The 11,435-nt window shown below is 37.9% G+C and overlaps 2 pseudogenes; both read right to left on the minus strand.

Moving 5' to 3' along the window:
* Positions 1-9,616: 9,616 nt before the first annotated feature.
* Positions 9,617-9,735, minus strand: LOC130549547 (5S ribosomal RNA; annotated as a pseudogene).
* A 61-nt stretch (positions 9,736-9,796) lies between these two features.
* Positions 9,797-9,915, minus strand: LOC130549546 (5S ribosomal RNA; annotated as a pseudogene).
* Positions 9,916-11,435: the final 1,520 nt, after the last annotated feature.

Raw genomic sequence — 11,435 nt, forward strand, 5'->3', positions numbered from 1 at the left:
CGCGACCCATGGTTTGAAAATGAATACAGTCTTTAAACGTCGATGCACTTCTGAAATGTGGGAAGTGGTTTTCTGTCACATAAGTATGCACGTCGCATACTTTGCATTATATATATTGAGGAGAACTTATCATGACGGACACTTCAGAGAGAGAAATTTGTGTTGCTGGACAAAGTTTTATTAAATGCTGCAAAGAGACGCAGAGGAACTGATGAAATATGGTTAACGGATGATTAAATGCTTAATACGTCTAACATTAAACTTCTGAATTCAACACAAATGTTGAGGGTGTTTTACATGCACAAATATTCACAACATCATCATGACAACTGTTTCATCACCTTAACGCGCATTTGAACTAAGGCAAACTCAACATAAAATCTGCGTCTAGCATTGTAAATTTCCTCCTAAATTTCCTAAAATTGCTCCGGGATGCAGACACACCCCTCTCGGCCTGACTGCAGTTCTTGACGTAGCTTGAGAGCTCCCTGTAACAATGGCAGGACACTAGAAACTTTGGTCCGCCCAAGAGGCCATATGACTGACAGATTAAGCAAGTTTAGAGGTGTGGAAATGTCCCCACAGTAACAGACCGGTGTACATTCACCAACTTGTCAAAAGTTAACAGCAAGAACAATGTTTATGAGTTTAAGAATTTAGCTTTTAGTCGATCGTGATGAATTCTTATTGTAACCGATGTAAACGCGACAGCTTACTCCTTCCAAAGCCACCAGAAGGCAAGCTATTATATAAAGGTATTATACCTTTAGCCAAAAAGCGTAACGGCTAATAATAACGCCCTGGCTTCAGCGGAACGCAGGAAAGGACACCGGATGCTAGTTTTTTGAATGGATGTCAATGGGTTTTGTTAGCCGTTACGGGTTCTCCAATTGGAAGTATTACAGACCCTCCTATCTCCCTCTAATAAGAGTATCTCCCTTAATTTCTTACTTACAGATACTTCTGATGTAACTGAACTAAATACTGTGTAATGCATACAATAGTGGAATTGACATCTACAATCAAAGTCTAACTTTAACATACACGCTTTAATGTTTTTATGTAGTTTTCTATTATTTATTTGAATGAATTCCCGGCAAGCAAGCCTGCGCTGGCACTTTACAGCCCATGTAGGGCTAGCCTAAGGGCCCCTTGCAGGATTTGCTCACTGGCCAAACGTTGATCCCTTAATGCTGACCCTGCACGGGCCGCTCTCACTGAGCCATACTCATCATACAAACCGCAACAACGGTGACAATCATCAAACTAATTCAGATAAACAGATCAACTGCAATGCATGCTGGGAGTCATGAAGGAGTTTTGTACTAAGATGTTACCCAGCATGCATTGCAGACTGAAGCTTTCTTTTTGTTGATTGTCAACATTGTTGTGATTAATACACCGATTGTTCATGTCTAACCGTTTTGTGAAAATCATTTATTCTGTTAGTCGTCCATAACACCGCTTTAAGCTCTTTAAACTGAATCATAACTCCGCATTCACAAATTAATAATGTATTACACTCAAAAGTAATTTAAAGAACTTCATTGTGATGAAATAACTATCGTTTACTGATCGCACTGGATCTTAGTTCTCTTTGCCACATCATATGTGTTTTAACACACAAGGACAGCTAAAGAAAACTTCACATTAAAACAAGAGCCCAACCAAATCAAAGACTGATCACAATAATGGTTGTTTGATGAGATTTCAACATTTTTTCAACATTAATATCAAGTGCAAAAGTGATCAACATTTCATCAAATTAACAGTGGAGGCTAAGTGAGAGCGGCCCGTGCAGGGTCAGCATTAAGGGACCAACGTTTGGCCAGTGAACAAATCCTGCAAGGGGCCCTTAGGCTAGCCCTAGATGGGCTGTAAAGTGCCAGCGCAGGCTTGCTTGCAGGGTTAAAAGAGCTGCTTCATATCTATCCTTGAATCACTTAACTAATCAAGCTTGATATAGGATATAGAAAGCAATTAGTAATACATTATTAAATACTTTTTGGAGAGTAATTTGTACAGTAATCTAATTAAACTATTGGATATGTAATTAGTAACTAATAATTAATTACTTTTTCAGAGTAACTTACCCAACACTGGGTGCCACATTCATGTTTTTGTGAAGAAAAAAAAAACACCTTCAATTGTCTGCGCTCCTAAATTTTGGGTAACTGTAGTTTGTTTAATCTAAACTTCGTCCATGAGTTATAGTACTATATATTTTCAGAATTACAGATTATAATTGCCTTTTTTTGTAAAAACTATACTGTGGTCTAATAGTAAATATTAGGTTATTTTGAAATGAAATAATCATTTTACCTTATGTCAAAGTCAATTTGATTTGATATATACAATAAAGGTCTGAACCAAAGAATATATGAGGAGCTCAGATGCAGAAGCAGCTAAACGCATCTCCGTCAAAAACGATATAATGATATTATATATAATTTAGCATAAGCCAAATGGTTGGAGTCATTGAAAGAAGAGCCATAAAGCCCCTCCACTCTCTTTTGGTCTTTTGATGTTGATATCAAGTAAACCAGGACTTTTTCAGATCTTTTCCAGGGGCCCTGGACTTTGGTTGGTGCTCTCACCGAAAGTGTTGATAACCCTTTTTGTTTCTCTGTGGGATATTTTACGACTCCTATGCTTCAAAGCAGAGGTGAGAAGTCTCTCTGTCTCATCTCTAACTTAACATCTGAGGCTACCTAGAGAAACTTCTCTGACAAATAGGAACTTGTGTGATTCAATTGTCCTTTTCTATAAATATATCTAAATATCTAGGTTATATGTTGTCGCTCTTGCCATTTTTAAATAATCTGTAATTGTTAAATAGGCAAGTTAATTCAGGCTTTGTTTGTATAAGTACCTCCGAATGAATCATGTCTTGATGCACTTCAAACCTTAGCATATTTGATATCTAAATGTTTGTCTTTACAATTACTCCTTGTTTATATATGTGTGACCATAGAACATTTTCTTTTCATTATGTTATAAGTTGGAATGATATTTTGTAAAGTTGCCAGGAGGTCATAAAGATGCAAATTAGCTGTTGGGTGGACATAGAACCTCTTCCCTGCTCAACTCTGATTGGTCGATTCAAACTCAGGTGGGCATGCCCTCTCATGAGGTTAAATATCGAGCCTGCTCTGAAAAGAGTTTCTTCCTCTCTTCTCTTCTGCTATACCTGCCTCCAAAACTTGGTTCGTGGCATCTCTTCGGAGACTGCCCTTTTCCCCCCACTGGGAGAAAAGAAGGAACAATGGACTTCTGCTGCCACGTGGTTAAGCCATGCGGCCGATCATGAGGCCCGCAACTTTCTGCAGGACTGCCTTCTGAAACCTTTTGAACAATTCTATCTCAACACGCGCATATGGATATCGGTCCAGAACAGAGCTTGCAAGTATCCGTTTCTATTTATAGAATAGCTGCGCTAAGTCTGTGCCTCTTTGTTCTCACGTGCGCGGGCGTTTGTGGAGCGTGTGTGTGGAGAGCGTGCGGTGAGTCTGAGCGTCTTTGATTGTTTAGTGCGAGTTTATGGTTGCTGAGCCATAATTAAGAGTGTTTAAAGCTAGTTTTTCCTTTCTTTCTTTCCTTCTTGAATATTTGTTTGTTTGTTTGTTTTTATTTAAAAGTTAATCTTGGTGAGAGTGTGTTCCGGGCCGTGTGCTACCTGTTGAGGAAGCATGGCGGCTCCGGACTCGCGGGTGTTAAATACACTCACGAGGCGTCATGCAGTAAAGGTGGCGTCCGCAGTGAGTGTAGAGGATTGTTGTCTTGCTGTAGGGGAAGCTGTTGGGCATGGAAGTATTATGTCAGCTTCAAAAATGAATAATGCTGTGGTGTTCTTTTTAAATACTGTGGAGAAAGCTAATGAGCTGGTTGAGCGAGTAATTGTTGTTGATGGTCTGTTTACACCTGTTCTCCCTCTTTCAACGCCGTCTAAAAAAGTGACTCTGTCTAATTTCCCTCCGTTCATTAGTGATGAGTTGTTATCACGGTCTCTTTCCCTTTACTGCAAGTTGGTTTCTCCGATTAAATAAATCCCCATCGGAAGTGCATCTCCATTGTTAAAACACGTTTTTTCATTTAGACGGTTTGCTTACATAATTGTAAAAGATGACGTTGATTTGGACCTCATGTTTAAATACCGGATTGATGATTTTGATTATGTCCCGAAAAAGTATCATTTGCTGCACAAAACACAAATGACACAGATGGTCCACACGAGACGGTGCGGTCTGCAGTGGACCGAGCTGAGTCAGAAGCGATCGCGGCAGAACCGCCTGAGCCTCAAACAGTTCAGTCAGAGATGATTGTGGAGGAGGAATCTGTTTATAATACAGAGACCACCAGGTCTGATGAAGACAAGATCGTCCTGGAAGGTCTGACAGTCCCTAATTCGGACACTATTGAGGTAGACGAGCAGACTGTAATGAATATGGTGTGTGAGAATGTTGGCATCGATACAGAGGCAGAGAGTGCACTGTTCAAAATACCTCGTAAACGAAAGAACAGTGTTAAGACCTGCGATTCAAAATTTGTAAAGAAACTGGACGCTGTTGAAAGCAAAAGTCAGAGTGATATAGAAAGCGACAGTGATTCGGATTCTAGCGTCTCCCTTTCGCAGTGTGAAGGGTCGATTCGCGGTTATGATTTAGAAGACATCAAACTGTTTCTCAAAGCAACAAAAAACAAAAGAGGGGTACGAGTAATTGAGTACTTTCCTGACCTTAAACAATTTGTTGAAAAAACAATGGTGTTGATGACTGAAGGATTGTTTACCAATAAGGAAGTTTATCGTTTGAAAAAATTAGTGAGAAAACTTAATATTGGAATGAGTGATGGTGCTGGAAAAAAAAGCTAAATTAATGGAGCTCAGATCTTTGTTCTTTTTGTTTTATTTCCTATTTATTATGGGTGAAGTCAGTATTGCATCTGTAAACATAAACTGTGCAAGAGATTTGAGAAAAAGAGTAATATTATATGAGGTGTTCAAGCAGAAAAAGTTAGATATTATTTTTCTTCAGGAAACTCATAGTGATTTAAATAATGCTGTTGAGTGGACAAGAGAATTGGATGGCATCACTATACTAAGTCATAATACCTCTGTAAGTGGAGGAGTTGCTGTTTTATTTTCAAAAAGTTTCACTCCAGTTTCTTATGAAATTGATGAAATTATAAAAGGTAGACTTTTGAAGGTTAAAGCTTTATTTGAAAATCATGTCTTTGTTTTTATTTGTGTTTATGCTCCTACTTCAGGAGTTGAAAGAACGTTGTTTTTGAATAACCTTAATTTAATTTAGCAAAATTGTAGTAGTGAAGAGTTTTTATTTCTAGGAGGAGACTTTAATTGTACTGAACAAAATCTCGATAGAAATCATATTGAGCCCCATGAACCCTACCGTAAGAGACTTATCCAAGTTATCAAAACACATGAACTGAGGGATATATGGAGGCTTTTTAATGGCAATCAAAGGCAATACACCTGGTCTCATGCTCGTGACAATGTTTTGTCTTTAGCGAGATTAGACAGGTTTTATACTTTTAAACATCAATGTGGTATTTTTAGTAAGTGTTTTATTGTTCCTGTAAGTTTTTCTGATCACAGTATGGTGTGTTGTTATTTTATTTTGAATTCCATCAAACCAAAGAGTGCCTATTGGCATTTTAATACCTCTCTGTTGTGTGATAAAAATTTTGGAGATACATTTACATTTTTTTGGAAAACATTTAAAGCCACAAAGAATTCTTTCCAATCTTTGAAACAGTGGTGGGATTTTGGAAAAGTACAAATTAAACAGCTATGTCAACAGCACACTTGAAATATCACTGTACAGATGTCAAGAGATATGAAAACTTTGGAGGCATCAATAGTAAAGCTTCAGGAGTTAGTTGATTTAACTGGGGAGAATAGCTGTTTGGAAGCTCTGTCATTGAAAAAGACCCAACTTAGTGACCTTATGGGGGTAAGGCGCGAGGTGCTTTGGTCCGGTCCCGTTTTCTAAATGTTGACCAAATGGATGCTCCAACTAAATTTTTCTTTAACTTGGAAAAGAAGGCTGGACAGAAAAGTCAAATTCATGCACTACTGTCTGTATCTGGCACTTTATTGACTGTCTCTATTGATATTAGAAGGAGAGCTGTTTGTTTTTATGATAAACTGTACAAGTGTGAATGTGACGAAGAGCCTGATATTGACAATACTTTTTTTGAAAAATTGTCAAGGGTGTCTGAAGAAGGCAACTCGAAACTCAACAAGGCATTGAGCCTAGAGGAGTTGCACAATGCCCTGAAGGGTATGGAGTCAGGGAAGGCTCCAGGCATCGACGGTCTCCCAGTAGACTTTTATAATTTGTTCTGTTCAGTGTTGGGGGAAGATCTGCTTGAAGTGCTTAACGAAAGCTTGGCTGAAGGGCGGCTGCCGTTGAGCTGCCGTAGAGCAGTTCTTACACTCCTCCCAAAAAAACGAGACTTGACTGACATCATAAATTGGCGCCCTGTGTCCCTTCTGTGTACAGACTACAAGCTGCTCTCCAAAACATTGGCAAACAGACTAAAAGAGGTAATGGAACAAAGTATTCACCCGACCAAAGTTATTGTGTACTTAATAGGTCTATTTTTGATAATATTTCTTTATTGCGAGATTTTATTGATGTTTCAAAGTTGTTCAATTTGGATTGTGCTCTGATTTCTCTAGATCAAGAGAAAGCATTTGATCGGGTTGAACATAATTACCTATGGAAAACTTTAGAAGCATTTGGCTTTTGCCAAGAGTTTGTGACCAAGATAAAAGTCCTGTACACTGATGTTGAGAGTCTGCTGAAAGTGAACGGTGGCTTGTGCACTCCTTTTAAGGCTGGCAGAGGTGTCAGACAAGGGTGTTCTTTGTCCGGAATGCTCTATTCAATAGCAATAGAACCTCTATTACAGCAGATAAGGAAAAAATGAATGGTGTACAAATACCTGGTTTTAACCATAACGTCCATTTATCAGCTTATGCTGATGACGTAATTGTAATTGTCAATAATCAAAGCGATATAGAGATTTTATTTAAATTAATTGAGGATTTTAATGTCTTATCCGCCGCTAAAGTGAATTGGAACAAAAGTGAAGCTTTAGTGTGTGGAAAGTGGGCGAGTGGGAAACTAAGATTTCCTGAAGGTTTACGTTGGAATACAGAAGGTTTTAAATACTTAGGAATTTTTTTAGGAAATGAGACCACTGTACAAAAAAAACTGGGATGGAGTTGTTGAAAGACTTGAAGGTTGTTTAGCTAAATTGAAGTGGTTAGCCCCAAAAATGTCTTATATGGGGCGCATTTTATTTATTAATAATTTAGCTGCTTAATCTCTCTGGCATAAACTAGTTTGTATTGATCCACCTCCAAAATTGTTAACAGAAGTTCAAGCTTTATTGGTAGATTTTTTTTGGGACAAATTACACTGGGTCACTCAGAGTGTTTTGTTTTTGTCAAAAGAAGAAGGAGGACAGGGGTTAGTAAACCTGCAAAGCAGGACAGTGGCTTTTCGGCTGCAATTCATACAGAGACTTCTGTTGGGACCAAATGATTTAAGATGGAGAGCCACTGCATGTGCTATGAGGCTGGGAGGTCTTCAGTTGGACAAAGCTCTCTTTTTTATGGACCCCTTAAAACTGGATTTTGCCAACGTACCAATTTTCTATCGCAACCTTTTTAGAGTCTGGAGTCTTTTTAATCATCAAAGGGCATCATCTACGAACTCTCTCTTCTGGTTGTTAAACTAACCTATAATACATGGAGCCCGGTTGGACATTTCTGTTGGTGACCACACTTTTCCTGGATTGAATAATCTGCTCTGCAAATCTGAGACCACTACGTTAAGACATTTGTTAAAGGTGGCTGGACCTACTTTTATGAACACTGAACAAGTTGCTTCTCATCTCGGAATATGTTCGACCCGTAAAGTTGTTCAAATACTGACAAAGTGGAGGTCTGCTTTATTAACTGAAGAGAGGAAAGCATTAGCAGATTTTTGCAGTGGAGTAAAAGCTCCTAATGTTGAGGACTCTTTTCCAGCTATTCTTTTATCTCCCAATCTAGATGATTGTATGGGATGTTTTTTAAAAGATGGCAAATCTTTGTGTTTGGATTTCTTTTCAGTTACTGGGAAAATTTTGTACAAAGCTTGTGTTTTGGTTTTTTATAAAAAGTTTTTAAACAATAAGATAGACACCCCATGGCGTTTATCAAAATAGATGATGATGTTAAACCTGAATGGAGAGTTTTGTACAAGCCACCTTTAGTAAAGAGAGTAGGAGATATACAATGGCGAGTTCTTCATGGTGCAATTGCTGTAAATGCTTTTGTTTCTGTTTTAAACCCTGAAGTGAGCTCTGATTGTCCTTATTGTTTTAAAAGAGAAACTGTTTTTCATGCTTTTATGGAGTGTTTTAGGTTAAAATATTTATTCATGGTATTAAGGAGTCTGTTTGGTTGTTTTAATGTATCATTTTCAAAGGAAATTTTTATATTGGGTGCTAAGTATGTGAAGGAAAAACGAAATGATTGTCAATTATTGAATTCTATATTGGGACAAGCTAAATTAGCTGTTTACACCAGTAGGAAAAACAAGATTGAGCAGAAGTCTGGGCAAGATGTTGTAGTTTTGTTCTCAAGTCTTGTAAAGGCTAGAGTTTTTATTGATTTTAATTTTTATAAATCATTGAACGATTTTATTTCCTTTGAACTGAAATGGTGCAGCAAAGGAGCGTTGTGCTCTGTTTTTGAATATGAATTGTTTTTTACATCTATTCTGTGATTATATGTGATTTATAGTTGGTGATTTTGTTTCTCTGTCTATTTGTAATAAAGAGCTGTTTAAAATCAAATCTCTCTCTCTCTCTCTCTCTCTCTCTCTCTCTCTCTCTCTCTCTCTCTCTTCTCACTCTTTCTCCCTCTGCTCTCCCTAGCGCGTTTGTGTTTTGTGTTTCATGTACTTGTTTGTTTTATGCGATCATCATTGTTTTTTTTTACCATGTAGAGTAGAGTTTAATAAACAACCATATATATTCATTTGTGATGGGTTTTCTGTATTCACGCTCACAAGCTTGGTCCCTTTTGCTGTGTTTCGATTCGCTACCTTTGCTCTAAATCCTGTTTGGTAAAGTCACGTTACTTATGGCCATGAGATAATGTAAAGTATATTATATCATTGAGACATTCGCTGGACGAATGCATACAAGTATTGTTATGCTTTATATTACTGTACTAATCAGAGACCGTAAAATATGTATATTTGATCACGATTATTATACCTATTTTCATTTCAGCTAAACTAATTCCTTGACGGAAATTGATGTTTTAAATAACTCATTTCATGGATATGATCTTGAAAGATCTGGTGGAGAACCATATTTGGTGAGCTTTGCTCATCAATATAATAAAGTTAACTAAAACCGCTATGTGGTATTCCCAGGCAGTCTCCCATCCAAGTACTGACCAGGCCCCACCCAGCTTGGCTTCCGAGATCAGACGAGAGCGGGCATGCGCGGAGTGGTGTGGCCGTAAGCGACAGCTGATTGCGTGAGCTCGCCACATAAAGAAATCAGCCAAAATGCATTCAAGCACTAAAGCTTACAGTACCTGGTATTCCCAGGCAGTCTCCCAACCAAGTACTGACCAGGCCCGACCCTGCTTGGCTTCCGAGATCAGACGAGAGCGGGCATGCGCGGAGTGGTGTGGCCGTAAGCGACAGCTGACTGCGTGAGCTCGCCACATAAAGATATCAGCCAAAATGCTCTCAAGCACTAAAGCTTACAGCACCTGGTATTCCCAGGCAGTCTCCCAACCAAGTACTGACCAGGCCCGACCCTGCTTGGCTTCCGAGATCAGACGAGAGCGGGCATGCGCGGAGTGGTGTGGCCGTAAGCGACAGCTGACTGCGTGAGCTCGCCACATAAAGAAATCAGCCAAAATGCTCTCAAGCGCTAAAGCTTACAGCACCTGGTATTCCTAGGCAGTCTCCCAACCAAGTACTGACCAGGCCCGACCCTGCTTGGTTTCCGAGATTTTATTTTATTTTATTTTTTTATTTTTTTTTCACTAAAGCTTTCAGCACCTGGTATTCCCAGGCAGTCTCCCAACCAAGTACTGACCAGGCCCAACCCTGCTTGGCTTCCGAGATCAAACGAGAGCGTTTTTTTTATTTATTTATTAAAATATAACATCTTTACATAAAATTTACATCAAAAATGACAAAAATCAAAAAACTGAAAAAAAAATCAGACAAAACAAACAAAAATCAGATCTCTTTCTCTGGCAATTTCCACATAAAAGCCTTTAAAACACAATATACTTGTTCTGTAAAAACATGATAAAAGTCATTCAACATTTGTTTCCATTTAAAATACACATACAGTCTTTTCATGTACAATTCTGTTTTCCTTTTCAACACAATCCAGACATCCAACACAATTTTTTCCTTTTTAGCTACAATTCTTCTTTCCCAGATTGCACTTTTCATTAACATTATCCACAGATTTATAAACTTTTTGTTTTCACACTTCTTTTCCCAACCAAACATCACCACTCTATCCCATTCCATTACATTTTCATCCCACTCCTCAGTCAGATCCTTAACCACACATTTGCATTTTTCCAAAAAACCTTCCAGTTCTTTACAATATAAAAACATATGTAAAATCCATTCTTTCTTTTCTTGGCACACTTTACACAAAGCGCTTTGTTCCATTCCAATCTTATTTAAAATAACATCAGCAAAAACCACTCTGTGTCTTATAAAATATTCCAAACCCTCCAACTTTACGTCCACACATTTCCCTCTCATGTTTCTCCATATACACTCTTCTTTTAAATCTTTGAATTTTTCCACCCAGTACTTATTCGTTATCGGCTCTTTAAAAACATCATCTCTAAAAACACAATAAAAACTTTTTACACTACATTCATTAAAATCATGCATTTTTCCTCCCAATTTCACAGTGATGTTTCTTTCTTTTGTCTCTTCTTCCATACTCTCTATTCTCTCAATCCATTCTTTTGGTATTGCGTTCTTAATGACTTCATATTTATTTGTTATTTCTCTTACATTATATTCTTCCTTAGCCTCATCCATCGTGTCCACAATATATTGTGTTTGTAAAAAACCTTCTTTAAATTCATATAAAACGTCTCTTGCTTTTGTTATTCCAACTCCCATCCATTTTTTAAAAAACAGTTATTTTCCTTGATTTAAAATGTTATTATTTAAAAACCAAGGTTGGTTTAAAATTGTCTCTCTCCCATGTGGCTCGTACTCCATTTTCGATAAAAACTTTCCCCAGGCACTAAACATTTCTCGATAAAATTCAGGTAGTCCTTCTGTCATCCAAAATGTTGTCTTCATCCAAAGTGTGTCGTCTCCCATATTTAAATCTCCACATTTGTTTAA

The sequence above is a fragment of the Triplophysa rosa genome, unplaced genomic scaffold (assembly GCF_024868665.1).
Source record: "Triplophysa rosa unplaced genomic scaffold, Trosa_1v2 scaffold130_ERROPOS893051, whole genome shotgun sequence".
Taxonomy (NCBI): Eukaryota; Metazoa; Chordata; class Actinopteri; order Cypriniformes; family Nemacheilidae; genus Triplophysa; species Triplophysa rosa.